The following is a 14,676-nucleotide window of genomic DNA, read 5'->3' as shown; positions in this document are numbered from 1 at the left end:
GTTTTGTCCGTAACATTTTGAAATTATGGCAAGTATTGATCATGTTGATGAGATCGAGGTCTCAGAAACTCAAAGGGCATTATAGGGTTAAGACTTGAGATTTTCTTAGTTTAACTCACGAGTCCAGATGATTTTCTTCCTTCTCTCACCCCAACCAATCACAGCAGATGGCCCCGCCCCTCCCTGAGCCTGGTTCTGCTGGAGGTTTCTTCCTGTTAAAAGGGAGTTTTTCCTTCCCACTGTCGCCAAAGTGCTGCTCATAGGGGGTCATATGATTGTTGGTTTTTCTCTGTATCTATGAAGCGCCTTGAGGCGACTTTTGTTGTGATTTGGCGCTATATAAATAAAATTGAATTGAATTGAATTCACATATGCGTCCTATGAGTTTAAGGTGCATTGTGGGTAATATAGGTGATATGAAGAAAGACACATTTGGATGTGCAGAACAACGTTACAAGCATTACGTTCGTCTATAATCTGAGTGAAAAATATATTTCAGGATGAACCTTTGCAAATTCTGTACCAAATACATGTCTTTATATTTCTTATCTGCATAAATGAAGACATCTTCCTGTGTTTAGGTAACGACCACAGGTGAATTAGATCATCTCCACTCAGAATGCAGAGTTTGCCCAACAAATATCTTTCAGCACTCTATGAAACTACACTTTGTCTTCATTAAACTGCGTCAAATATCCCACTGCTGCTCACTCCAGTAAATAAAACATATGTAAAAACACAAACAGCTGAATCTGAGGCTGTGTAGATGCTGTGTCCACAGCTTCTCTTTGATGGTTAGTGTGCTGACAGGAACTCTGCTGAGTTTATTTTAGGAGCGACATCCCCAGATGTAGTCCAGGCTCCTCAGAGTCTGGCTGATAAACCACGAGCCCAGTTTAAAACTGGGAAACTGTTCTCAGGTTTCAGTTCGTTCAGTAGACTGGGCGGTGGTTTTATGATAGTTTGCTTTTCCTCAGGTTTTTATCTAATAATTGAACTTTTTTGTAAAAAATGAAATTGTAAAATTTTACATGTTTACTTTACAGATTCTTAAAGGAAAGCCACGATCGTCCCTCATGCATCGTGTCTCAGTTATTGAAAGTTGGGTTTTTTCTGTTAAAACCATTTAGTCCCAGTTAGTTTACAGTTTCCACATTAAATAAGTGATTCATCAACCCAAAATTCAGGTGTTATATATTGTGAGGTAAAGACCCTTTAATAGCAGTAAAGGCTGTATTTTACAAATGTGACTCCAGCCATTGCTATCAGCCGCTTGCATTAACAGGAAGTTTGAAATGAGAAGTTTCTTAGTGCCACTTTCAGATTAATAAAGGCATTTTCCAGCCCACAGTCACAGGCATGTCTGAGTGCATGTTTGTAAGGGTGGCTAGCTCACTTAGCATTGCTTCGTCTTCGATTCTCACGAGTGGTGGGAGAGTGGAAGCAAAACAGCTGCTGGTAGTCACCAAACGAATACTGTTGCTGATGCCTGCATTGGAAGCTCAAAAGGAGCCAAATTAGGCAGCTGTTACGCATGACTGCATCCTGCACGTTTCTCAGGTTTGTGTCCTGTTTATGTACCAAGGGCAGCTGGTGCCAATCCCTGGACAGATCACTGCCAACAAGGAGACAGGCAGCAGTTCACACTCTTCCATGATGCTCTTTAGTTAACTCCAGTCTGAGAGCGTGAATCTTGAGCTGCTTCTGCTCAGCTGTGCTGAGAATCATTAAAGCGGTGGTTGGGACCTTCAGTCAACCAATCAATTACCTATTTTAAGTGATATCGACGTTAATAGCATGAAATTAACTAGGCTTTTTGCTGTGCCACCCCCCTACGAAAAAACTCTGGAGGTGCCCCTGAACCAGGCTAGTCCCGGATCACGGCAGAAAGTTTAGGAAAAGCACTGAAACTACAGGAAGTACAGAGAAAGTGTTTTTCACAGCACCACTCATCAGTCAAATATCACTCTGCTACGTTAGGAGTGCCTCAGCATCCTTCTAAAGAAGGTAAAAGTCACACTTACACGAACAACATGGTAAGAATTACATTTGTTTGTCTCACCAGGCTGAAAACATTTCCTATTTGAGCTTCATTTTCTTCACGTTAATTATAATTAATTCTGTTTCAGGCAACATCAGAAGATGAACGTCGACGATGTGCTTTATATTATTTAGAAACTGTTCACACTATTTAATGAACTAATAAATCAGTAGACTGGAGTCAGCATGGACAGTGAAACTTGACCTAGTTTGACTGATCGGCGACATTCCCGTCACACAGGAATTTGTCCCACTGCCTGAAGGGAAAACCTACGGATTTTGTTTGTCTTTATCAGTGTTTCGGCTTTCATTCGTTATCAACAGCATTCACCGGCACTGCTAAGCTCTGCCTGGCGTCTTACTGGCCCTTTTTGGTGAAACTGGCTCTGACTGGTCTTGACTGGCACTGGAGTCCTCCTGGATCTGGTCCAGGCCACCTGAGAGTTTTGTCAACTTTACAATGCACGAAGACTGACAGCTGTTGCTGTTGGAGGCATGAAATAACTCCCACTCTGGTTATTAAGGTGATTCAGCTTCAACTCAGCAACTTCAACAGTTGCTGAACTGCAGAGCTCCTTCAGTGACAGACTGCTGCATCCTCGATGCATGAAGGAGCGTTTCTGCAGGTCCTTCCTCCCTGCAGCTGTCAGACTGCACGATCAGATCTCCCAACAAACACAGATGTTTACGTCTGCACTGTAATTGCTTATCAACCGGTTCACATTAAAACCTGGTTTGCCTCTTATCTGTATTTAATTTTATTTAAGTTAATAACGGTACAGCACTCTGTTTATAGTAACCATTGTCCTCGATGTAAATATTTAAAAAAAACTGTGTATGTTTCTGTTCTGTGTCCTGTTTGTTGTATATGTGTCTTTCTGGCTGTTGTTACACCCAAATTTCCCCTTGTGGGACAATTAAAGGATTATCCTATTCTATTCTATTCTATTCTATTCTATTCTATTCTATTCTAACTAGTCGAAAAATCTCAAGAAAACAAAAAATGTTGAGCTTCAAATCAGAAAATAAAGAATCATTTCAACATAAAGACATCAATAATTTTATTTGATGTTATGATGTGTGGAATTATCTTATTGCCGTAACCATGGAGCTAAAAGTCTTAATCTCACTTTGTAAGGAGAATGGGCCATTAATAGAATAAATTTTTAAATGTTTATTTATTTATTTTTTTATTTTATTTTGTAATTTAATAATTGTTAGTCGATTAGTTTTCCAGGCCATCATCCCAACAACACAAAAAAAATATATAATTTCCAATTATAAAGTTTGTTTCCTTCACGCTAAAGATGAGCATCCGAATATCTGACAGTTTGAATACCATAAAATTTACTCTCCATCCAGAGAATCACAATGTTAATATTTATTATTTTAATAACCACATTAATAATATTATATATAAAATCATATATGTATAATCATAAAATAATAATATATTTTATTATTTTAATTATTTTATTTAAAATTAGTAAATAATTAACAGTTTCTATTAATCATTGTGTAATAAATAACAAAAAGGACTATCCCAAGCCCCTAAAAACATTATGTGAATAAAAACATTTTTTACTTTTAAATGATTAACATGAGTTTTTCAACATTTTTAAACCTCTTAAGAAACGTTCTCATCTTTATATCATGTGGAGTAATAATATCATAACAGTTATGATGTGGGAGCTACTGAACAATAACAGCATGATAAACAGATGAAATGATGCACATGACGTCACGGTTCAGAAACTGAGCCCGAGGCAAAGCCGACCAGCGAGGGGAGCGTTTATAACACATTAGTTACACTCTCACTCCTCCAGAGTTCAGACGGTTTGGACTGAAACGTTCGTTTGCTGCTCACTTTTAAAATCCAAAATTTAATAAAGTAATGATGAGACTTAAAGCAGCAATAATAATGTAAACAATGAATTATTATTATTTAAAAGCAGAAATAAGATGACTCGCTAATAATTCTTAGGATTATTACGTTTTCTGTGAAAACTGAGTCCTGCTTTCTATTTAACTTTATTCATTTGTATTCATATTATATGCTTTTTATAAACAGTTAAAATAAATTACTTTCCAAAGTAAATATATTTAATGCAACAACATATACACTTAACTCAGATTTTATGTTCTTTTTAAAATTGCAAATCGATGTTCTTGGGCTGTTTCGTTATAGGACATGTCTGGAAACACCTTAAAAGCAATGACAGCGTAAATGAGCCAAATGCAAGAACCTCCACGTGAAAAATAAAACACAAGCTCAAAACATTATATTAACTAAATGATATTAAATCTATTGTAAATACATTTAATAAAACTAAACGCGGCTCAGCGTTGACTATTCTCTGCTCCAAAATAAAAGCTTCCCTGAAGTGTTGCTGCAGTCAGTCACCACCACCCCAACTCGTGCCCGGGGGTTGGGCGCTAAAGCCAACGACTAAAAATATCACCGCCTCCAACCCAACACATCTCAGTTTGATTGACAGGCACCATGTGGCACATATCTGGAGGGGCAACTGATAGCCCTGCTGCTGATTCCCTTAAAAAGCCATCAGCCCCTCAGCTGGGATCCAATCTGGTGTTCTCAGCGGCTATTCTGGGATGCCCTGCTCTAACCTTCAGCTAAAAAAATACAAAAAGATCACTTTGTCTGGTTCTCCGTTGGAGCTCATTAATCACAACAGTTTAAAAAACTTTAAAGACACTTACTTGTCTGGACAAGGATGCCTGGGAAGCCCAGATTTGGGCGCTCAGCAGGAAATCTAAAATCTTTATCCAGAAAACGGAGTCAGAAAATCCAAAAGGGGAACAGTTGAGCCTCAAAGGAACCCCAAAGAAAAAAACAAAACTACAGGCCTACGCCGCCGTGTAGTTTTGTAGTTTTCCTCGTAACAGCAGTCCCTCCAGCCGAGGCGTCCAGGCTGGGAACGCTGACTCTGCTCAGGGCAGCTGGTCGGCCGATTGAGGCCTTTATACTGCTGTGACATCACACAGGGCACCACATGACATTGGTCAGCTCTGTACAGCGATGCAGGGGATTGTGGGAGGAAGGGCAGACATTTTATGCAGCTCGTCACACCTGTCAGCCTCTTCCTCGCTGTACGTGCTTCAAAGAATCAGGAGATCTGTTTGAAAGTTGAGGCGTTACCAAAGTCATCGATAAACTCAATCTGATCATCTGATCAACGCCAACCTTCCACGTTTCTCTGCAGATCGGGCGGGGCGCTCATCTGATGGGGACTCAGTAGTACAATCCAACGTTTGCTCTTTTATCTCTTGCTAACAAACACCTGGATGTGGATTTTTCTTATGTGAATGCATTAATGTACTTCACAATCAGTTGAAGAGGCTTTTCAAATATATTGTGTTGATTTTATCTTTGATGTTAAGAATCTCCACCTGCCTGATAGAGTTATTAAGTTGTCTAAGAACCTGGTGTTGAAACTGAGTCTAAAACCTGCTAACGACTGGATCACAGAATCAGAATCAGAATCAGAATCAGAATCAGAATACTTTATTAATCCCAAAGGAAATTAGGGTTACAGCAGGCAGCACGCTAATGGCGCATGCGCACTTACAAAGGAACCTTCTGACCACAAACATCACATTGGGGAGACATGTCAGAGAGGTAGGCTGATAGGAATAAAACAACGAAAATACATAACATGAGGTGAGAGGAGGAGAAAAAAAACTCCACTCAGACTGAGCTCCTAGTGGGAGAACAGTTTGATAACAGAAAAAACACCTCAGCACAAAAAGCACATGACTATCAATACACCATAGAAACACAAGACGAGCAACAGGGGCGGGTAAAGGGTGAGAGAGAGCCGGTGTAGACAGCGCATCCGGTCCTGCAGCATGTCTGCGCTGGTCCAGTCGACCGCCATCTTCCCCGGTAGGGCACAAGCATCGAAGGCATTTGGAAAGGGAGGGGGGATGAGTGTGTGCATATCAGTGTATGTGTGTGTGTGTGTGTGTGTGTCCAGAGTTCAGCTGAGACAGTGTCCTTCACCCTGCCAGGCTAAGTAAACAGTTTTCCAGCCAACCCAGGTGGCCTTGCATGGAATGGGGGGAACAGACTAAACACAGTCGTTATCAGGAAGTTTTGTTCAGCTCCAGCCTTGAGACCGCAGCTGGCGCCGGAGGGGTCTCCGCATGAAGTGATGGTGGTTTTTACTTTAGTGCGAACAACTCATATGAATTTCATATGAATTTTCCTGGAGTGAATTCCTTCTTTTTTGTTTCTCATAAGTAAAAGTGAAAATGGTCCGAGTGCGAAGATGCAGATTGGGCTGAAGGGACAGGCGACTTTACAAACTAAGAAAAAACTGACTTAAGTAAGGTAATGTTAGTTATAAAGTAAACTTGCCAGGTTACTATTGCCAATATTGCCGATTGTTGAGACTTGGTGTATGGTGTATTGATTGTTAGCTGTCTGAAAATAATATTTAGTACATGTAGATGATTCCTGCTCTAAAAAAAACCTCAAACAAAAAAATAAGTCATTTGTAAAAATTAGCAAACATGCAAACCACAAAGTCAGTCCTATCCACTCTTAGGTCTAAAGTAAATAACTGATTTATTGTCATTTTTAATGTGGATCCAGAGCCTCCTTTGTTGAATCTGGTAGAGCTTCGGACTACGTCCAACATTTTACTGAACGTTCTGCAAGTAAGAAACAAGAGTTAGAATCAAAATACTAACATTGTAACACTGTAATGTAACAGTGATACAAAACAGTGTAAATGTAACACTGTTTTGTGCAATTTTCATCCAGTGTTTCAAACACACTCTTGACATTCTATCATTCGCTACACGGCAAGTTCTTGTTACATTTCTCTATAGCTCACCACTTTATATATACTTTGGTACCAACTCAGCATTGTTTAAACATTTCTGTGTTTTTCTTGCGTCGTGATGAAATCATACTGAATTACCTGCTGCAGGTTTTCAGCAAGTAAACGTTGTCCTGAAGTTGTGCCTGCTCCACTGTGCTTTTCTCATCACCCTCACAACAGCCAATCACTGCTCAGTTTGCAGAGCTGTTCGTGTCAATCAAAGCGAACCATCAACGACTCACCACAACAGCAACAGAGTACTTTTGTGTTGTTGTGAGCTGATACTCTAACTGCATGTGTACTTTTCCTGTAACCTATATTTAAGTTAAATGATTCAAATGGGATATGAAGAGACAATCAGCACTTCCAAACGAAAACTGAAAAGGATAGCAGCTTTTTCAGTTATCTGTTTACTCAAATATGAGATGTTATAACTGTTTGTGAAAGTTTTGTCCTATTTTTTTCATTTATTTTTATCTAGTTTTAACGAGGTTTGCTGCTGTGAAAGATCAATTTCTAGTTCAACTTCGACTTTTGTACAGATCTTATGACATCATTAAGTACATTTTATAATGCATAAATTCATAGTTGAAACAAAAGATCCGAGCTGCTCAGTCAACAAGGCCATGAATTATGCCCAAAGTCTGGATCAAACACATTTATTGTTTCTCTGGTCAAACAGCTCCATCTTTGTGCTGTTTAGCTGTATGTTCACGGGCAAACTGTAGGTTTGTTCTAATGTTGTTCACGAGTTTTTGCTGTTTTTGTTTGTTTGTTTTTAACAGTCTTCCAATAAATGGGAATTTACAAAATCTCTTTTTCATTAAAGATGAGAAAGATACAGACATGTGTCACCTGCAGAAAATCTGATGAAATTTTGGGTTTCTGGGAATCTTTTGTAGATGACATCCAAATGATTTATGTTCATATTTCATATATAAACTCTTAAAGTCTAATGTGTGAAGCCATCCTGGAGAATGCTGCCTAACATATTGTTTCAAAATGTCCTGTTGCATCATTTTTACATTTAAACTTTTCAATGATGACCTTGTCATCCTTGGCAAGACGACTCCCATTGGCCACTAAAGATGATCACTTAGAATAACTTTGTATTGATTTACAGTGACCTTTCATTCTGGGCTAGACTCTAGACTCAAGTGCAAGTGAACGGTCAGTACAACCAAACTTTTACTTGTCATGTTGAAAGGTCAACATATTAACCGTTATTTTATGTTTGTTGTGGAAAAGGAGTCACCTGCTGTCTAGTTTTGGATCAGTTTGAATAAGCAAACTACAAACTACAACCTGCGATTTCTGTTGTCATTTGAAGATTATTGAAGCTGTCAGATTAATTTTATTTTACTTGATATATGTTTTGGTTTATTTTTACTTCTTTGAATGGAGGTTGGTTGTCAGTGTTGGATCTTGTTTGTGTGTGTGTGTGTGTATGTGTGTGTGTGTGGTCCACAGCTTAGAGAGAATCTTGGAGCAGATTGTTACTTATTATTATTGAGTAAATAATGACAGCGCTGTACGCTTCAACATCATAAGGCGAAATGTGTGGGATGGAGCATCCAGAGCCACGGGCAGATCCAATTTTTCACCAGAGAAAAAAATAGCTGATGACTATGGAATATGTGAGGGTGCTGTTGACAATGGAGGACCTACTCGGGAGTTCTTCTGACTTTGCCTCCGTGAAGTCAAGGACAAACTTGGCATCTTTGAAGGTCCACCCAATGCTAAAGTTCTTACGTGCAATTCTAAAGGTACTTATGATTTAATTAATTGTTGTCATATATATATATATATATATATATATATATATATATATATATATATATATCTCGTCAGGGTGCCCTGGTTCCTCAGCACCTGACACGGACCTTGTTGATGTCTGAGCCGGCATGCCTTCATATTTATCTGTCTCGCTCACGTCTGCGGTAGGCTCGCTTAGCATGGGGGGTCTAGCCTTACTGGATACAGACACCCCAGGTGGGAATTGAACTTGCGACCCTCCACTCCAAAGGCATGTAAAAATATATATGTATGTAGATAGATAGATTATTCTTTTACATGTTAAATTAAAGCTGAAGTGAATTACCAAATTACAGATTGTCACATTTGAAGACAAAGACTGATTGAACACAGGGATCAGAGGGAGCCAGAGACACGACTGGGAAACAGAATGAATAAACATGGAGACAGAACTTGGTGCGAGCATCAGTGCTGCAATTGTGGCGTGGGAGAGTGTTCCAAAGACGAGAGGCCATGGTGGTCAGGCGAGCAGATGGTACAGTTGTTGAAGCGAGATTCTGGTGAGACAGGTGCATCTCCACTCCGCAGCAAGTCTGGGGCAAATAACAAGACCTTAGAGAGACGGTTTGAGCTCAGAGCTGGGACTCCTCCCTGAACCACTAATAAAACTAATTAAATGAGCAATCGGAGAGAGACTTGAAGTTCTCACCTGCCTAAATTTCACCTAATGACAAGAACCATCACTGAGGGTTGAGCCACGACCTGGAGCTCCTCTGTGGGCCTTCAAAGTCAGCATTTCTCATGCAGTTTTTCAGTGTATGGCTGTAGACTCTGAGACGGAAATACCAATAAATATAGAAATCCACAAATTAGACCATGTCTACATTTGAAGCTTTTTTTGTTTCATGTTTTACATCAAAAAGTTCAACATTTATATTTCAAAATGAAAACACTGTGACACTAGAGGATCGTTTTCTTTAATGATGTTGCTGCAGCAACTTCAGATACTAATGATTCTGGGATTTTATGGTCAATCTGTGTGTGTGGAGTATCATGGCCTTATTGAAATAGGGTTAACCATGTTTCAATGAAGACCGCTCCACATATCAGGAGCTCTGAAAGTCCCATTTTTTAAAGATTGACCTGATCTCTCCCTCTGTCTCTAAAGAAAACCCAACAAAACTAACGATCACTTCCAAAAGATGGGTGTGTTTTATGACTCTTGATCAGCTGCAACACCGTGTAGCACCTGGATGTTAGAATTTCCTTACGAGCTGGGGTTGTTAGTCTCCACCCCCAGTCTGCACACCCCAGGTGTCTGACCTCTAACCCCTGCTGCGATATGACCCTCCAACGCCCTTGTGCTGTACTAGTAGTAGTAGTTGTAGTAGTGGTTTTGTGTAACACACAAGACCATCACTCTTCGGGCTTACAAATGGTGAAAATATGTCACTTATGCATGCCTCAGTCTTTATTGCAAATTAGAAATATTGATAGTTTTATTTTTATAATGAAAATTTAACCTAAGCTTAGACACAGACTTTACTGAGGAAATTCACATGTTACAGTGGCAAAGAGTCAGCAAGGGAAAGTGAATCAAAGATATATTAAAAAATTAAAAAATAACAAAAATAGTGCACAAATTTAAAATAAGTCAAGAAAAAAACCTTTTACTAATCTACAAATGATAGTTATTAATAACAGATACACTCAGAGCTGACTGTAATTCCTGATCAGCTGATGTAATACCTTTAAATTAAAGCTGTCTGCGCTTCAGTCAACTCCGTTTTTCTCTCTAAGATTTCTGTTTTTTGTGCAATTGTTTGGCCACAAATTTGTATTTTTTCTTTAATACTTACCCTGCCATAAATTTTTGACAGGTGGGTACCTGAAGTAGCTCGTGGTACTTAAACAATCTGAATTGTTATTGTCACTATTCCAAAATTACAATAAAACTGTATACTGCCCAATTTGTACCAAAGAAAGCAATCTAACTACTAACAGAAATGAAAAAGAGTTAAAATAAATAAATAAATAAATAAAGTTTAAATAGAAAAAAGCATAAAAATATAAATATATAGATAAATATATATATATATATAATATGTATATATATATATATATATATGTATGTATATATGTATATATATATGTATATGTATATATATATATATATATATATATATATATATATACGTATATATATATATATATATATATATATATATATATATATATATATATATATACGTATATATATATGTGTGTGTATATATATAATCTATATATTTATATATATATTTATATTTATATGTATATATGTGTATATATATATATATATATATATATATGTGTGTATATATATGTATATATATGTAATCTATCAAGTTAGTGTAGTGTAATCTATCAAGTTTCCCAGACGAGTCACAGCAAAGATTCAGCTAAAAAATCCTCTGATGTGTTCAATAAACGTATTATCAGATAGAAACATCCTGAATCCTGTGCTGGCTTTCCTTACCACTGTCACCAGAGTCGAGTATTTATGAATCCTAACTGACCACCAACGCTAAGGCTGAAGTTAATATCATGATTGAACGCATTAACATGATTGTGGATTACAGTAATCGGGGATTTCCTGTCTAAAAATGAAATCACACACTTTTATTAAAGATAAAGATTTAGACAATATTGCAGTCAGCCAGTATTATTATTATGGATGACTGTGTGTGAGGAGGCAGCTGTCTGCTATTCAGTGGTCACCACCAGCCAACGTGGGGAAGCAGCAGCTGCACTCTGAGTGTCTCCCACATGACCAAACTCTTAGCTTTGCCTCTCATGATACGTTGAGCCGGCTTTCAGAAGTCCTGTCCCTTTTTTTCTAAATCTTATTGCTTTGTTGCTACCCACAGTTTGTGGATACGGTGAGGTCGGGAAGGGAAAACTGATGAACTCCCACTTTGAGCTGAAAGTTCCAACTTGGACTGGGGTCTCTAACATTCTCTGGCTCAGAGCTGTGGATGGAAATCATGGAGGACATCAATGAAACCAGCAGCACATATTACATGAAAAGCAAATATGATGCAAATATTATCCTGTCTTCCTTCTCTCACCCCAACCAATCACAGCAGATGGCCCCGCCCCTCCCTGAGCCTGGTTCTGCTGGAGGTTTCTTCCTGTTAAAAGGGAGTTTTTCCTTCCCACTGTCACCAAAGTGCTTGCTCATAGGGGGTCATATGATTGTTGGGTTTTTCTCTGTATCTATGAAGCGCCTTGAGGCAACTTTTGTTGTGATTTGGCGCTATATATATATATTAAAAAAAAAAAGATGCTTAAATAACTGAAGCGTTCACCCCTTTGACTGTCCCACAAAATTCTATCCAAGAGATTATGAATAAGGTTAGTGAGAAACAGCTGCCCTGGGGCTGTTTTTTAATCCAGTGTAAACAGTATCATTATATTGTTTATCATATTTTGTGTTATAACTGCTTTCTTGGGGTTTTAACCAGCCTGGTGTTCGTGCAACTGAATATAGTTTTGGTGAGATTATTTTTAGAGTCGGAGGGTTTAACAGCAGCCAGACATGTCAGCCTCTCACAAGAGGAACCGCAGTGTCCAATGACTAATCTGTCAGCTGAGGACAGCTGAAAGAGTAAACCTCAATGAAACAGAGTCACCCATTAGGTGAACAAATGGACGGGTTAAAAAAAGCACAGCATGTAACAGAGGAAATGAAGGTGGAGGTTGTTGCTTAAGACGTGTATGTTGCTATATTTTAGTTAGTGTTATTTAAAAGAATTATTCACACAATGTGCCTGTTGAAGAACAGATTTCCTGAAGTGTTTTAAACATTAAATTGATGCTTTTCTGTAGGAATCATATGATTAAGCCCATGGCCTAATCATAAAAACAACAACCCACATTCATCAAGAATCTAATAATCAGATCACATCATACTATATCATCATCATCATCGTCATCATTCAATTCAATTCAATTCAATTCAATTCAATTCAATTTTATTTATATAGCGCCAAATCACAACAAAAGTCGCAGATACAGAGAAAAACCCAACAATCATATGAGCAGCACTTTGGCGACAGTGGGAAGGAAAAACTCCCTTTTAACAGGAAGAAACCTCCAGCAGAACCAGGCTCAGGGAGGGGCGGGGCCATCTGCTGTGATTGGTTGGGGTGAGAGAAGGAAGACAGGATAAAGACATGCTGTGGAAGAGAGACAGAGATTAATAACAGATATGATTCAATGCAGAGAGGTCTGTTAACACATAGTGAGTGAGAAAGGTGACTGGAAAGGAAAAACTCAATGCATCATGGGAATCCCCCGGCAGCCTACATCTATTGCAGCATAACTAAGGGAGGATTCAGGGTCACCTGGTCCAGCCCTAACTATATGCTTTAGCAAAAAGGAAAGTTTTAAGCCTAATCTTGAAAGTAGAGATAGTGTCTGTCTCCTGAATCCAAACTGGAAGCTGGTTCCACAGAAGAGGGGCCTGAAAACTGAAGGCTCTGCCTCCCATTCTACTTTTAAATACTCTAGGAACAACAAGTAGGCCTGCAGAGCGAGAGCGAAGTGCTCTAATAGGGTGATATGGTACTACAAGGTCATTAAGATAAGATGGGGCCTGATTATTTAAGACCTTGTATGTGAGGAGCAGGATTTTGAATTCAATTCTGGATTTCACAGGAAGCCAAAACAGGAGAAATCTGCTCTCTCTTTCTAGTCCCTGTCAACCGCCCAGTCCTCCTCCTCCTCCCCTTTGTTAAGTTTGACTATCAAGGCAAGCAACCAATAAATCCTGCCTGATTCTTAACTGTTCTGTGGTCTTCCTCCTTCATTGATTGTGGATGTCCAGTGTTGCTGTCTCCTTCCTACCTTTGCCTCCACCATGGTGTGAGGGGACATAACAGCTTGTGAAAAAAGCTTTATTTTTATAAAAGTTTATTTTTAAACATTAATTCTATTTAATTGAGACAAATTTAAATCATTTCACTTGAAAAAGGTTTGAAAACCTTGAAGTAAATACGGTCTAGTACACCTCGTGCCCACCTTTAGACTCAGCCCTGTTCGCTTCAGCTTTTAGAAACCCTTATACTTGAAACATGGTATCAAAGTTAACAGTTCACCAGAGTATTTTAATATAACTTCACGTCATTTGTTGATCAGGTGCTTTGATGAAGGACTCCTGTTCGCTTTTTTATTTTCCCATCACGTGTCCATATTTACCACCAGAGATGGGCAGTAACGCGTTACTTGTAACACGTTACTGTAATCCGATTACTTTTTTCAAGTAACGAGTAAAGTAAGGGATTACTATTGCAAAAACGGTAATTAGATTACCGTTACTTTCCTGTAGGAACGCTGCGTTACTGCGTTACTAAAACCGTGATTTTTTGCGAGAATGTCTCATGACAGTGACGTAAGCGAGTGCGACGTTCGTGACAACAGCTGTGTGCAGATCAACAATGGATCATATATCGAGCGCAGAGAGAGTATGAGCGTGCAGCGTTTAAAGCGTGGAAGTACTGACCTTACTTTGAGTTTGATTCCATAAAAAGTGACAAAAACATTAGTGTCCGTTGTGCGTGGGAAGAAAACTTCTTTTTACAGCGAAAAAACCCCTAAACTTCCAAACAAGCACCGAGTAGCTATGACGTAATGGGAAACTCACAGAGAAACTCGCGGATTCTTCCACTGACCGCTGCACACCTGCACCAGGGTAACCCTCCGCCTACCCCACTCCTGCTTTACAGGTGAAAATAGAGCAACAGGACCGCTAGTCTTTGACTTTATTTATTTTCTGCTGTGTTTTACTTGCATCTATTTGAAAGACTGAGTGTAAACACAAAAAATATTTTATTTTATGTGCTGGAATGTGCAGAAAATAGGTTTAAATGTTAAACTAATTTCTTCCAGTCAGAGAATGTTGCAGATAATTAAATTTTTGCTTGATGCATAAAGTTAAAGATTAAAACTAATAAAACAAGTTTTAAAAAGAGACTTTTCCATTTGATTA

General features: G+C 38.6%; 1 protein-coding gene across 1 annotated transcript in view; it reads right to left on the bottom strand.

Moving 5' to 3' along the window:
• LOC102793719 (titin-like) overlaps positions 1-5,013 on the bottom strand; it is a 220,477-nt gene extending 215,464 nt beyond the window's left edge. The window contains exon 1 of the mRNA XM_087852940.1: positions 4,762-5,013. The gene's annotated coding sequence lies outside the window, so the exon portion shown is untranslated. The remainder of the gene's footprint in view (positions 1-4,761) is intronic.
• Positions 5,014-14,676: the final 9,663 nt, after the last annotated feature.

This window comes from Neolamprologus brichardi, chromosome 16, assembly GCF_056152115.1.
Source record: "Neolamprologus brichardi isolate AB-2024 chromosome 16, ASM5615211v1, whole genome shotgun sequence".
Lineage (NCBI taxonomy): Eukaryota > Metazoa > Chordata > Actinopteri > Cichliformes > Cichlidae > Neolamprologus > Neolamprologus brichardi.
Note: the sequence above shows the minus strand (reverse complement) of the source record. Positions and strands in the feature narration are given on the sequence as shown.